We start from the raw sequence: 16654 nt of genomic DNA, 5'->3' as shown, positions 1-16654 counted from the left end.
GAAATATTTCCATGAAAATTCAATAAATGTTTTGAATTATATTATATTATCTGACGTGAAATATTTCTGCAATATGCGAGAAAATATATTGAACAATATTTCGCCAGGGTATAGCTGAATATCTTCATAAAATACATGTTCCTGAAGAATTAAGTGATACTTTGAACATATATCTTCAGAGTGATACCAAATTGATTTGTATTTTATTAAGTTCATTGCTAAATATTGTGCAAAGATCTCGCGAGATATTTTGGGATAATTGAAACGGAAATTGTCGTCGACTACTGGCATTCCTGGAATGAATATATATTCTTATGATTTTTCAGAAACAGAAAGTTTTATATTTTGTCAATTTAGGGTGATGAAAGTTCTTCTACCAAGAATTGGGGTAATTATCGAATTTTCGATAAGGTATCAAATTATTGTGTAAAATTCCTTCACTTAAGAAAGCGCAAATTGAAAATACTAATCAACTTGTTATATTTACAACAAACAACCTGTCCCTTTTCGGAGAATTTGTTTGAAGTTAGACTCTCACACTCTATAAAGTGAGGGCATTTTTTGCAAAACAATAAAAGCCGTGTTAAAATTCACATCACGAGAAATATTTTAGTGCAGATTCTCATATTAGACAGCAACTCGCACAGCAAGTAGTCATAAAAATAAACACAAAATTCATTCTGAATTGAACTGAAGAAAAGCAAAAAATCTCAGGATATGAAAAAATTATAAAACTCACTTTTAATTCCGTCCAGCATCTGAAGTCATCCAACCATATCCGTATGGGAAACTTTTATGATTTCGGCATCTGTCGCTTCTCCATAATTTGTCCTTACACCAAAAGCTACTGTAAACATTCACAGTATGATATGATCATAACTTACTACTCAGCAGATTTAAGGGCAGAAGTTTAGAAGGGGTATGCTAGCATTGAGTTTCATTAATGAACTTTTAAATAACAGGGTGGATTGTCCACCATTATAAGACGAGTTACAAATTCTTGTTCCACGCTTAGAGGGCAGAAACAATTTCTTGTTTTATATGAGAGCGGGAAAAACCAATTTGAATTTAAAGTCACCAATTCACTACATGTGTAGTATTTATAATAAGATAGCTAAGGTGTGACATTAATTATGACCCTCTTTATAAATTGCTCCAAGTTTATGTAGAATTGGATATTTGCTAAATTCAATTCTGTAATATTTGAGTTTTTCGATTTATAGCTGTGTCAAGCATGACTATGTGCTGTTGTGTTCTTTATAGTATTTTTCATTTTGTTTTTCCTGTAATTGGGTTTAAAACCTGTTGGAGAATAAAGGCTTATTATTACAACCTCAATCAAATGATATAATTTGCATAAATAGGTAAACAAATAAAAAACTTCTTCTTTTTTTTTTTAAACGTGTTAGAATGCAGTCTACATAGTGCATTTCTACAACCGCATCACCCGTGGTTTGAATAAATTCAAAACCAAAATTGGAAAATTCATTTAAACTTATTCGCCTCAAACAAGGTCAATTCACCAAATCTCCATTTTATAATAATAGCTTTTTTATTATATATATATATATATATATATATATATATATATATATATATATATATATATATACATATATATATAAATATCAAAATTCACTCCAAACTATAATGATGTAATCTGATTAACGGGATTGTTGGAAATGAAAGGGCTGATTCTGAATACTACATTTATTCCTAGTCGACGTTTCGGATCTTTACAGATCCTTCATCAGGACTCTAAAAACAAAATTACGAAGTCACATTAACATTCATTGGTTGATTGAAATGGGCACACATTACCGAATAGTTGAGTTTCTCTGAAGCAGTTGGAAAGACGTACATCAAAAGGCACTCAAGAAGTTCTCCGAGATGAACAATGCATACACAACAATACTTAAATTTATCTTCAAAAACTTTTTTTCATCTAACAAACTCATCCATCAAACAATTTCCTTAGAAATGAAGGATCTGTAAAGATCCGAAACGTCGACTAGGAATAAATGTAGTATTCAGAATCAGCCCTTTCATTTCCAACAATCCCGTTAATCAGATTACATATATATATATATATATATATATATATATATATATATATATATATATATATATATATATATATATATGCAGCGGGACATATGGGGACCGAATGTATATAACGTATGGACCGTATATATTGATATACATTTTGATTTGGAGGTGTACATTACTATTCATTTGTCTATGTATATTGTGGAAAAGAAATTATATCGTGTTTCTGTTCTGTATATGTTGCGTAACATATGGGGACCGACAGAAGTATATGCAGCGATACTTATTGGGACCGTATTGTGGGGAATGGCGTAGTAAAATAAACATAGCCCAAAAGATAATTACTGGTACCTCGTTGTGACCTTGTCATTATCGATTGAAATTCTGCAGTTGTATTCATGTTGAATTCAAGTTTTTATTGAACTAGAGAAAACTTGGATATAGAAAATTAGTTCAGATTGCAATTCAAAATTTCCCCAAGACAATTTGATTGACATAAATGAAGAACTTATATCTGTATATTTGAATTTCAAATAATCGAGCATATGGAAAAAAGAAAAAAATTGTTTTTGTTTTAATGAACGAAAAAAATTTCACCGCCTCCGCGATAACCGAAATGGTTTCCATACCATTTGTTTCGGAAAACGAACGTAAAACACAGAATGTATTTCTTATTGAGAAATGCTTTTTTCGTAGTGATAACTTTATGTCCATAGTCAATAATATTTTGGAGAGAATATTCGGATGTATGCTATACATTACCATTCATTTGACTATGTATATTGTTGAAACGAAATTATACCGATATTTCTGTTCTGTATATGTATGGGGATCGATAGAAAAATATGCAGCGATACTTATTGGGACCGTATTGTGGGGAATGGCGTAGTAAAATAAACATAGCCCAAAAGATAATTACTGGGACCTAGTTATGACCTTGTCATTATCGATTAAAATTCTGCAGTTGTATTAATGTTGAATTCAAGTTTTTATTGAACCAGAGAAAACTTGGATAAGGAATATCAGTTCAGATTGCAATTTAAAATTTCCTCAAGACAATTTGATTGACATAAATGAAGAACTTATATCTGTATATTTGAATTTCAAATGATCGAGCATATGGAAAAAAATTGTTTTTGTTTTTAAAAATTTCACCGCCTCCGAGATAACCCAAATGGTCTCCATACCATTTGTTTCGAAAAACGAATGTAAAACACAGAATGTATTTCTTGTTGAAAAATGCTTTTTTCGTAGTGATAACTTTATATCCATATTCAATAATATTTTGGAGAGAATAGTCGAATGTATGCTATACATTACCATTCATTTGACTATGTATATTGTTGAAACGAAATTATATCGATATTTCTGTTCTGTATAATGTTGCGTAACATATGGTGATCGACAGAAGTATATGCAGCGATACTTATTGGGACCGTATTGTGGGGAATGGCGTAGTAAAATAAACATAGCCCAAAAGAAAATTACTGGGACCTAGTTGTGACCTTGTCATTATCGATTAAAATTATGCAGTTGTATCCATGTTGACTTCAAGTTTTTATTGCACCAGAGACAACTTGGATATAGATCAGTTCGGATTCCAATTTGAAATTTCCTCAAGACAATTTGATTGACATATATGAAGAACTCATATCTAAATATTTGAATTTCAAATGATCGGGCATATGATGAAAAAAAAATTCGATTTTGTTTTAATGAATGAACAAAATTTCACCACCTCCGAGATTACCGAAATGATCTCCATACCATTTGTTTCGGAAAACGAATGTAAAATGCAGAATATATTTCTTGTTAAAAAATGCCTTTTTCGTAGTGATCACCTTCTGTCCATATTCAATAATATTTTGGAGAGAATATTCGGATGTATGCTATACATTACTATTCATTTGACTATGTATATTGTTGAAACGAAAAGATATTCTGATTTGGTAAGAATTCTACCGATGTGTCGATTATTGAAATCATTCAGAAATGCGAAATACATAACAAAATTATAATATTTTTTTATTTGTTTTTATTGAACTAGGTAAATAGTATTGTCTTATTAATCATTATCAAAAGAATATATCTATATACAGAGAGATTAATTGGGAAATGCGGATAGATGGAGGAAACCGAAATGCTCCTAAATAACCCATATTTCATAGATCTATCATTCTTCATTACCAATATGCAGGCTGATTTATCGATTTCCCTAATTTTTTCAATTAATCATTATTTATGAACAACCCTACACATTTTTGTAAAATTTGTTCGGAGTGTTGTCGATCAGCATAATGAGAAAGCCGTATTCCAGGTCTGGCCTCAAAAAAATTGATAATTACATTTATAGTCTAAAGACCCAGTATGTCAATATTTTATAATTTCATTTACAAAATTGGAAATCCGAATACAACTTTCCCACTAGTTAGCTTCAGTCGAATGAAGAAGTTTCGAAAATATATTAGCATAAAATTTAAAACAATATTTTTTTTCTCATATAGTTCTTCTCCAGGTTGAACCAATAATCTTATTCACCTAATTTCTGGACCTCTTAAAAAAAAGAGAGGGCATGTATTTGGGACAAATTTATTAATATCAATGGCTAAAGTTTCAAACACTTTGTGTATTGTGTATTGATGTGAATTAATTTTTACATCAGGACACTTTTGAAGATAAATATAAAATTGAGGAAAATTGCTTGCAGTCACAGTAGCATAACATCCTTAAAAAAATAATGTCGCTGCAACAAATCTACATTTCAAAATTTGGAGGTTGAATATGATAATTTCTCAAGCCTTCTGATGTTTTCTTGATGATAGAAATAAAATAAAGCAGTGTATACATACTGTTTGATTCAGTTAATAATTCTTACAAGGTTCAATATCCAATACTGTAATAATAATAAACCTCAAGTTATTATGCAGTAAATGGATCAATACAAACGGAATGCTGTATTTTATTATTACTTTTGGCGAGACGCAAATGAAAAAAAATCTGATTTCCTGTTTTGTTCATCCTTAAAAATGTAGATACATTTTTTAGTGTGGACTATGTGGGTATATTTCATACGGATTGAACATAATTCTTTTCTATTTTTTTTCGATGTAGTGCAATGAACAAAAATGTGTCAATTTAGGGACGTATGGGATAGTTTTTATCTTGGTAATTTTCCATTTCGAGTTCATTCAGAACATCTGGTCTACCGAAATCGGCAGGGATACCAAGGCGGCAAACACAAAAGATAGAGGTGGAGAGTTGTGAGCAATAAACTAGAAAGGGAAGCGGATATCAACCCATTAGAGATGAAGAAAGAGAATAATTATATTGCTCCTCTCTCAATGTTCCAATATGCTTGTCGAAATACATATGCATTTCGACGACACTTTTTCCGATTCACAAATAACGGAGGAATAAAATTATTAGGTGAATCATATTTTTCCAATTTTATCATATAATTGAAATCTGAATCAATTCTGATTTTGAAGAAGTATAATTGAAATCCCCACAGCGTTTTGAGTTTTGCAAACACAAAAAATATCGAACAAATACATATTAACTTTGAGTATTCAACACAATGAATTGATGTTACTCAAACTGCAAATTGAATACCTCAATAATAAGGGCGAATATTCTGGATTTTTTTTATCGTTTGCAATAAGAAACGATGCCAAGAATCATGATGTACCTACACTAACGTGATTTTTCTTCAGTGAATCAATTGAACACATGAATTTCTTCAATATTTAGCTCAATTTTCATTACAGTACATCTAGGAGACAAATGAAAATAAAATTGAATTAAGAGTTATTAATCAATTAATCCACAATTAATATTAAATAATGGGATATCCAATATTTTGACTATATATGTATGATATCAAATTATATTTTTATTTTTTCTCTATATATGTTATTATTCCAACGTGTTTCGTATTAATAGGTATGTATTTTATATATATATATATATATATATATATATATATATATATATATATATATATATATATATATATATATATATGTGAATCGGTCTTTTCGGGGACATTTCAGAGCATGAATTGGTCCATTCGGGGACATTTGGCCCATTTGAGGACGGTCCTCAAATTGCCAATGCAAGGATTGGCTCTTTTGGGGACGGTCCTCAAATGGGACGTCTTTTCGAGGACTTTCGAAAAAATGGAAAGATATAATTTGTTTTTATATAATATGGACCTATGTTTTTCTGAATGATTCTTGACGAGTGTGAACTTAGCATACCTTTTCGAGGTTTTCAGTGGCTCACTGAAATTTGTTCATTATTAATGAGAACCAGCCTAGGTTCTCATTAATAATGAACAAAGAGTTCTCAGATTCGCTTGGATTTCTATTAAACAATGAAAACGAGGGTTGATTATAGGAATGATTTGGAAAAGTAATCACAATAACAAACTTTCTATGCAGAACATTTATATCAAATTGATTGATTGAAGAGAATTTCATTAACTTTCCCTAGAATGCGGGATAAGTTTCCAACCTTTAATTTTCAAAATTCAATATCTCTAGAACACTACAATGAGATTGGGCTAGTAAAAAAATTATATTGATGTGAACGTTCGTTGAATGTAATGGGATCCAGGGGATGAATTTCCATCGCCCAATTTTCAAAAATTTATATCTTCGAATTAATCAACTTCGCATAATGAGACTGGGCATGTAGAATTGTTATATGGTTGTGAACATCGCTGGAAATTTCTTTAACTTGAGGATCCAAGCGGTGCAGTTCCATCCCCTAATTTTCAAAATTCAATATGTCGGGAACGTTAGAAAAAAACTTCAGATTCGTTTGCTGGAAATGATTTCAACTTTCGTTCATTGAATGCAGTGCCCAGTTTTTTCATTCATAATCAGATTACTCCATGAATTCTACGCAAAGTTTCAAGGGCGCAAATCAGCGCAAACTAACCTATCAAAATTCAACACAATTTTTTTTCGAAAATCAAATTTTCAATTCCTCGAATCATTCATATCAGTTAGTTTGTAGAAAAGTACGTTAGTACGTTTTTCATTTTGGGCTTACTGCTGTTTTTAATTATAGTCCTATATATTTTAGACACATTGCAGTTTGAAAAAAATAAAGCAGTAAAATCAAAGACATTAGTAGTTCTATATGAATCAAGAAGCAACACTCTCATAATCATTTCATAAAATTATGTTACACAAATCTATTCAAACTTTGGTATGCATTCACAGTAAGCCTAAAAATGCGGTAATATTTGGTTCTGGCAACACTGAACAAAGCGCACCAGCAAAGGGATGAGTAATTGATGCAAGAAGGAACCGAGATCTGAATTCCAGTAGCAGGTAGAAAAAGCGAACGCTCGCTTCTTTGAAGTTGACCCGATACTTATTGGAACAATATTATTATGTTCCCTATTCGACGTCATGAACAAGACATTGGATTTATTCTTATCAGGTTGAAAATGAATTCTCAATTTATATAGGCATGAATGAAATGGAACTTGTCTAGATTTCAATCTTCTATCATGAAGTTATAAGAAATGGGTGTTTTTTGGGTGAATCATACCTATAACAGTCGATAACACTAAGAAATTATTTTTCCACTAATGAACATTTTTTTATCAATCATATAAATTATCGTCATCCAAACTGCTAGTATCAAAATTCATTAAAAAACGACTCGAAGTCATGAAATGAACCTACTTTAAGTTAATTGAAATTTCAACAATTTTGTATGTTTCAAGAGGAAAACCTTAGATAAACAATTGGAATTTTATAGTTAACCTTTGCTATAGATAGTCATGTTCAGATACATAAATCTTGTGCTTCAAGCAAAACGAAAAATGTTGAATTCATTGAAGATATTTTTTAGCATTTCAAAATACCCGTTTGAAGTTTCAAATGAACAGGAAATTGTCCATAGAAAACATTAATTCACAAACTGGATCTTATTCAAGAAATAAAACTAATGCCAGAATATTAGTTCCAGCCCAAATCTAGTCGTAATGGATATAATTGAAAATAAACAATTCCAATGTTGAATTGAAAAAATTTAGTTTCATTTTATGTAAATTGAATTTTTACTACCTCCTTAAACTATCAGGCATATACCTTAGGTTTAATTGGCAGTTTCTATGAAGAATATAATTTTTCTATATTATTTTGTATTTTCTAGAATAAATGAATTGAAAAAAAATTGTCCAATTTGGTTATCAAAAGCGGTAGTTTTGGATATCAGAAAAATTTCAAATGGAACGAATTTAACTCTTGTTCTGATATTTTGGCATATTTTTCAATTGAACACCTAAAAAATGATTTGAAAATTTCAACCTCTTATACATGGTGTCCCAAGTTCGAGTGTCTATTAAACGTTTCTGGAGAACTGAACATATATTTTGAAATCTGAAAATTGGCATTATGATATTGTTCGAAATTCTTTACTTAGCTTAAATATTTTAAGAGACCACTTCAGGTTATACAGGGAGCGAAAATAAATTTGTTGAAATTTTTTTTTCGATATCTTCGTTTCTCATATGATTGAGTATTCAATTTTGAATGAAATTCCCTTAAAATCATTGTATCTTTTCGAATACTTTTCAAAATATCGAGAAAAAACTGAAAATAAAAGCCACATATTCGTAGTCAGTATTAGGTTCATTTTTCGTATTCTCAACAACCATAGCGTGAACCTTCCTCTTAACATCAAAGTTGTTTTTCTTCTCTGGGTGGTTTTTTGTTAATTAGTCCGGTAAAGGAAGGGATGAAATCACTTTTTTGCGGAAAGAGCTGCATTTTTGATATGTTGTTTGTTATGAAGAGAGAAACATATGGTCAAAAACGCAGGTGTCAAAATTTTCAGGATTATCGAAAAATTCGTGAAAATATAGAAAAAAATACGGTTTTCCTGAAATTTTCGCGAATGAGAAGGTTTATGAAAAAAAGTTTCAAACAAAAGTTGTACAGCGGAAAATTTTAGCCGAAATTACTTACTTTCCTGTTTTCGCGATTTTGTATACTGATTATTAAGGTATTTCTCTAACACGGTGATAACAGTGAATTCGCAATTTGGCGCCTACTGCAAACTGCAAAGCGAGCGGCCGTAAACGTCTGAACCTCTTGAACAGGGTAGGATTTAAGATGAATTATCTGGAGAGTGTTATTTGAAATTCCCGGTCTATTTTAAAGAATGAATAACAGCTCGTTTGGGCTATCAATAACACTAAGTTTGAAATCGGTATTTCAGTGACGAATTGAAATGAATAATTGCATCAACAAAATTTCATATTCATATTCTCAAGTAAATCGTTGACGAGATTCTGAATACTTACAATAATAGATTATTGTATAAATATTTTTCTGTCCCATCTGAAATTAGCATTAGTATCTTTTCATAATAACAATATAATGAAGGTCCTTATGATCCTATTCATCTTTGTGAACACCTCAGGAGATGATATTCAAATTCTTACACTTTCACTGTATTTAGTTCAACAGGTATTAATTTAATGGATAGAAATATCTACCGAAGTGTGGTAGCTACATTGCGATTTTATCTTTATTATGCACTCAATCAAAATGGAAGCTATTTATTTGAAGAATTATTAGTAAAAATAAAAAACTGTTTTTCCTGATATTATTCGATGCAAAAACTTTAATTTTTATTCAATATTGTCATTGCTCTTCAAATAGTAACTACATACATCATTCAATTCAACTTTTGTCCCATTACTCGGAATAAATTCCTTTCCTTCGAAGAATTACCTTTTATTTCACTATCAGAAACATAACTACGTCTAAGTTATTATTCTCGTATGCATCTTAAGAAAATTTAGCCAGGAATTCGAATTCGTTCAAAATTGCGGCTGAAAAGAATATTAGTTTCTGAATTAATTGAATTTGCATTTCAATTTGGTCAAATTAAGAAATTTCCTTTTTAAATTACTTTTTTTACTTATTGTTACCGTTTTGTAGGACTCTGCAGAAGGCATAGTTATTTGCCGAAAGCTAGGTCATATGACCATAAAAAGGTTTCAACATCAGTCGTATAAATTTGACCAAATAACCCGATAATCTCTTCGTTAATTATCATCAGTTGGTCGATATTTTTTCCTGAAATTCCTCTTCAAAATTTATCCAAATCAAGAATTTCTGACATTTTTCATTTTACTTTTAGCCTCCCTTGAAGAATCTATATCGCCTTCTACATAGGCGGATTTAGGGGGGGGGATGAGATGGCACGTGCCCCCCAGATTATATATTTGTGTACTCTGGAGATTTCATCACAGTATATCTTCTTGGACATCTTTAGCAAAAAGCTTAAAAGAAAACTGTCTTTATCAAACATTCAATATTTCTATTGTATTGACACTTTGATGAACCTTTATTATACGTACTTGTTATTCTTGACTTTTTGCCCATCCGCCCCTTGTGAACACCTAGGGTTCCATGTAATAAATGCAATACAAAACGAGACGAGAGTCCAACTCTGGCGAATATCTGCCAGATATTTGGTTCAGCGTTTAGATTCAGGTAGTCATTTCATCGAGCGTCGAATTTCAAATTTGTTGCCATTGCGCTACTCTACTAGGGATGCAAAAAACAACAAAATCATGTTTCACGAAGTTCAACCATCTTCTCTTAAAAAATAGCGTATTTACAGGTGTAGGTACCTACGTATTAAATTCGGTAGAAATTCCAATGTAGAAAGGGCGCACATTGATAACAGATGGTTTTTTTATGGTACGGACGTGCTCCGTAGTGTAGTAGCACTTAGAATTGCAACATTCATTATTAGGTGGGATTGAAATATTTTTGGATATCATAGGTTAAAATCAGGTTAGTTGTTGGATTGTTGACTTATTCGAGATAAGTTGCAAATTTAAAAGGAAAATAAAAATTAGGATGACATGCTTACTTAATTCAGTATCGATACTTTGAATTTCAGTATTCAATTGATATCGAAACCGCAGCGTCAAATATCGAATAAGTATATGGTATCGATATGGAATACGCTGTTAAGGTAAGCGTATTTTTCCGTCCCGATGCGACCCGGCCTGATCGGCCTAATGGACGCTTACCTTTAATCATCAGGCCCGGATCTACGATTTCTTCTGACCGGGCAAAAATTCATGATGACGCCCCTCCACTCAGATTGGATATAAGAATTGAAAGCTTTAAAAATGTACAGTCTGATAAAATTTGACCATAATCATAATCTTGACAGTTTATTTTTAGGCAACCCAATCGCTGTATATTCTTCTACATCCCAAATTTGATATGTAGGTATGTATTTTTTTTTTCATCCATTGAACAGATGGGTACAATCTTTTTCTATTCGTATCCCTGATTATTAGGAATAATTGGCGCTTCATCTATAGAGTATCCCATCATTCCCATCACGATTTAGAGAGAAATATCCATTTGGAATTTTGTGGTCCCAGAACTACACAGGTGTCCCAATTTCGAGTGCCTATTAGACGTGGCTGTAGAACTGAATATAATTGAAATCTTAAAATTGGGATTATGATATTGTTCGAAATTCTCTAATGAGCTGAAATATTTTTGGAGCCCTAGCTAGTGAAAATAAATTTGTTCAAAAATATGTTTCAATTTTTTCCATTCTGATATGATTGAATATTATATTCAATTTTGAATACATTTATGTTAAAACCATTGTATTCATTCAAATAGTTTTCAAAATAACGAGAATAAACTGATAAAAAAGTCAAATATTCCTAGTCAGTATTAGGCTCAACATCCTGAGCGTAAACCGTTCTCATAACATTCAAGTAGAAGAATGTGGAAAGGTCATGCGTTTTTAGAATTTCAGAATATCATCACCGGGTGTTTCAAATTTTGTGTCGAAAACTAAGATTTAAAATATGTCATAACTTCCCGTTTTTCAAATTAGAACCCTATTTTTTATAATTGCGTTGGATTATGCAAAGAAGAATAATGATAATGATTTCTGATTTTTTTTCCATTTTTTTTATATTTTGTTCTTAATTCTTTTTTTAGAGTACGATCTTTATTTTTCTTTGCAGAATTCAACGTAATCATAAAAAATAGGATTCTAATTTGAAAAACAGAAATTATAACCAATATTCGATAACAGTTTTCGACACAAAATTTGAATCGCCGTGATGATATTCCTGGAATTCAAAAGATGCATGACCTTTCCACATTCTTCTACTCCGATGTTATGAGAATGGTTAACGCTCAGGATGTTGAAAATAGTAAGAATGAACATAATAGCGACTACGAATATTTGACTTATTCTCCAGTTTTTTCTCGATATTTTGAAAAGTCTTTGGAATGGATACAATAGTTCTAATAGAACTGTCCCTATTTAGAATTGAATACCCAATCATATCAGAAAGGAAAAAATAAAAAAAAATTTTTTTTGAACGAATTTATTTTCGCTCAGGCTTCAAAAAAATTCTAGCTCAGTAGAGAACTTTGAACAATATTTTCAAAGTTCGAATATGTCCAGTTCTCCAGAAATGTCTAATAGGCACTCGAACTTGGGACGCCCTGTATAGTTCTGGGATCAAAAAATTCCAAATGGATATTGCTCTCTGAATCGTGATGGGAAAACCTATAGATGAATCGCTACCAATAACTCATATAACTTAGGAATACGAATAGGAAAAAAATTGTATCCATCTATTCACCGGTGTGAACCTGGCGTACACGTTTCTTGGAGTTAGCGGCCGATTGGCCAGTTGCGTCGGATGTGAAATTAATAATATCGTAACTCCCGTTTCGCGAACAGCAGCTATTAGAAATTTATAGAGATACTTCGGGAAGTCATTTCGGATGGTTTACCCTGATATCAATTGTTTTTTTCACCTGAAAGGGTCAAAACAAGGTGAAATCGAATATGAACAGCTCGCAGTGTTCCATATTTAACATCGAAATTCATCGAACACGACGGCCTCTACACATGAAATTTTCAGGGAACGTTTATTAGGTATCAATGAAGTACAGTTGTTAATTTTATGACCTATTCGCTATCAAAATGCATCGATGACGTTATCTTCTTCACATGAAACTCGCAAGGAACGTTGATTATGTGCTAATGAATTACTATTATTAATTTCGTGATCTTCGGAGGGGGCTGAGGGGTGGAAATCTCACCGCCTGCAACGCCGTATTCCTTTTCGCTATCAAAATTTATCGATGATGATGGCATCTACACAGATGGTTGTTCGTAAAAATGCTTTGTTAGAATTCCCAGCTTCCGACAAAGGTTCAATAAGGGCCTGAGCGGTCATAAACTCATCTGGTTTGTGCTTCATTCCAAATGCTACCGATTGCGAAAATGAGCAAATTGAGGTATTTCAGATAAAGCTGGTTCATGACCGTAACAAATTTTTACAATAATTTCACGACGTTTTTCTATGCTTAGGTTGATACCATATTGTAACTGTTTTTTATTACTCATCAAGTACCACCAACCCCTTGACAGCATAGGTAGTCCTTAAAACATTCGTTGACAATAGTTTGTAAGAATCGTTGCTTCGTACATAACTATGAGGTGAGATTCCACCCCTCAGCCTCTTCCGAAGATCATGAAATTAATAACTGTACTTCATAAGCACATAATAAACGTTCCCTGCGAGTTTCATGTGTAGAGGCCATCGTAATCGATGAATTTTGATAGCGAATAGAAATACGGCGTTGGGGACGGTGAGATTTCTACCCATCAGCCCCTTCCGAAGATTAAGAAATTAATAACTGTACTTCATTAGCACATAATCAACGTTTCCTGCGAGTTTAATGTGTAGAGGCCATCGTCATCGATGAATTTTGATAGCAAAAAGGAATACGGCGTTGGAGGTGGTGAGATTTCCACCCCTCAGCCCCTTCCGAAGATTATGCAATTAATAACTGTACTTCATTGGTACCTTATAAACGTTCCCTGAAAATTTCAAGTGTAGAGGTCATCGTCATCGACACCTGCATTTTTGTCCATATGTTTCTCTTTTCATAACAATTAACATATCAAAAATGCAGCTCTTTCCGAGAAAAAGTGATTTCAGCCCTTCCTTTACTGGACCATTCTACCTGTTTTGGGAATTCGCATCTCGGTTCCGTCTTCCGTCTTTAAACTCATCCCCTAGCTAGAGGGGCTGGTCTGAGCAGCGTTGCCAGATAAATTTCATTACAGAATATTATGGCGATTTTCCTTGGAGGCATTGTGACTGCTCACCTTAATTCAATAAATTTTTGTTACATTATTACATGAAATGATTATGGGACATAGTGTTGCATTCCTCGAAATGATGATACATATTATAAAATTATTAATGAATACATGCCAATTATTTGTTATCAAATAACTGCTACTCAGTATATCAATGGATGATTTGAATAATACAGTTCTTCGCTCAATAAATACATGCTCTACATAGGGTGATAAACTGCGATGGCCTATTAAGAAGTTCAATTTAATTATCATTATATCCTGAAAGCGAATCCAATCATTTTATGAAATATTGGTTATGATGATGTACAGGACTGAATTTTTACATGAATTCATTTCTTGACTTTTATTCCTTTAAATTCACAGCATTTTGAGCATAAAATCGTTCAAAGAAGTGATTCACCATTGTAAAATCCAGCTTCAATATATGAAATTAAATAATGATTCAAATTTTTTTTTCGGTTGCTAAATATCATTTTTGTTCGTCAAGTGGTCATAACTATTAGTGAATCAACTCATTTTATTGCAAAAATATAAAAAGTAAGTCTACTACAACAAGGTACGAACCATGATATTCCAGGCGAAACCCAGAACTAGCTGTTCGGCTACGTGCGCCCCTTTCAAATTTTGGGTATATCAATTCTAATTGAAAAGCTAAAGTTTAACTTTTGAAGATCATTTTCTTTGAATCTATTGAGCGTTGCGCTTTACCATTTCTAAGGAAGATCACCCCAAAAAAGTCTCATTCCAAAATGAATTCCCAAGATAATGCCCTCCTTGTGAGCTTCCCCCCCCCAATAGCTCAGGACACCCCTAATTTTGCTGGTTTCTCTGAATTTGAAACATACTAAGACTAAAATAATTACAAGATCAGCAAAAATATCTAAAAGTTCTCCCGTAAAAAGTCGGGACTGGTTCCAGTGTATCCGCGCCTGAATCCTGGTGTGCTACTGTAAAATTTCTTCGAAAAGTATGAAAAGTGGTGTGTATTGCAATTCAGTACAAGGCTGAAGAAGAATACACCACCTTTATCCAAAAAAACACAAAAAAAAAATTTTTTTCGAGCGTCCCCAAATGGTCACATACATGCATTTTTCCCTATAGATAGCAAAAAAATTCACATATGGGCAAACGGATCGAATTATATGACCCAGAATTACAATGCGAACCTAACTATGTCATTATATTTGATATATGAGAAATATATGAAATGTCCTCAAAAAGACCGATTCGCATATATATATATATATATATATTGAAAATTATTTCACCAACTCCTGAATTTTCATTCTCATAATTTTTTCAATAAATTTGAGTATTTTTCTTTTACTATTTTTCATTTTACTATTCAGATATTTCGGAACAAAGAGATTCATATATGCGTCAATCGCTGGACCGATGCTGTTGTTGAAGGTCTTCCTGTAATTCAATTTTTAACATATACAAGCGTGTTTAGCTGGACGTTAGTTTTCTCCCCACCAAAATCTTAAAATTCACATTGAGGAAACAAGATTTATTATGTGAAACCATTGAGTTGTATACTCAAAGGTAAGACTAAGAGAAACATACTTTCAATACTTTATGGTTTCCGTTGTCAGGCGGGACAATATACAGGGTGTTTCACGAGTAAACGGACAAATGAGAACCGTGAATAGAGAGCATTGAGCTGCGTTTAAAAACACCTCATATGTGTGTACTCTGTTTCCGATATACAGAGGGTTTTCTGATATTTCTCAAATTTTAGTTTCACTTTAACTTAAATACTCGATCTATTCGAATGAAAATTTATATTTGAGCTAAAGTTTTCAGTTTCAATGAAACAGAACATCAAAATCCGACAAAAACCAGTACCGGATATGTCCATTAAGTTTCGAGAAAAATTATGAAATAGGTAAATTTTAATCTCCCAACTTGCCCACATTCGATGGAAATTCTAAAGTTATAACGCCATCGGTGCTAGGAGTGGTGACGTCATCGATGATTTCTGAATACCAAAATGTCATATGTAATACCAAAGAGACAGTTCCTCAACCCCCTAATGCTCTTTCTGTTCTCTATTCATTATATAAACATTAGGAAATTTTTCTATTGAGTCCTATGTATATACAGGAATGTACAATTATAGATCAGATAGATAGGTATAGATAGGTTGTGTACCCCCAATTACTGATATTTAATTTAACCAGATTATATAACATTTATCATCATGTTTGGGAACCATTAGTCGAATCGGCAGTCATATAGAGATCCAACGAAAACGATCCACAATCCACGACTTATCGTTACTGCTTTTCTATATTTTTCATTTTACTATTCAGATATTTCGGAACAAATAAGAGATTCATATATGCGTCAATCGCTGGACCGATGGTGTTGTTGAAGGTCTTCCTGTAATTCA

Source organism: Coccinella septempunctata, chromosome 8, assembly GCF_907165205.1.
Source record: "Coccinella septempunctata chromosome 8, icCocSept1.1, whole genome shotgun sequence".
In the NCBI taxonomy this organism is placed as follows: domain Eukaryota; kingdom Metazoa; phylum Arthropoda; class Insecta; order Coleoptera; family Coccinellidae; genus Coccinella; species Coccinella septempunctata.
Note: the sequence above shows the minus strand (reverse complement) of the source record.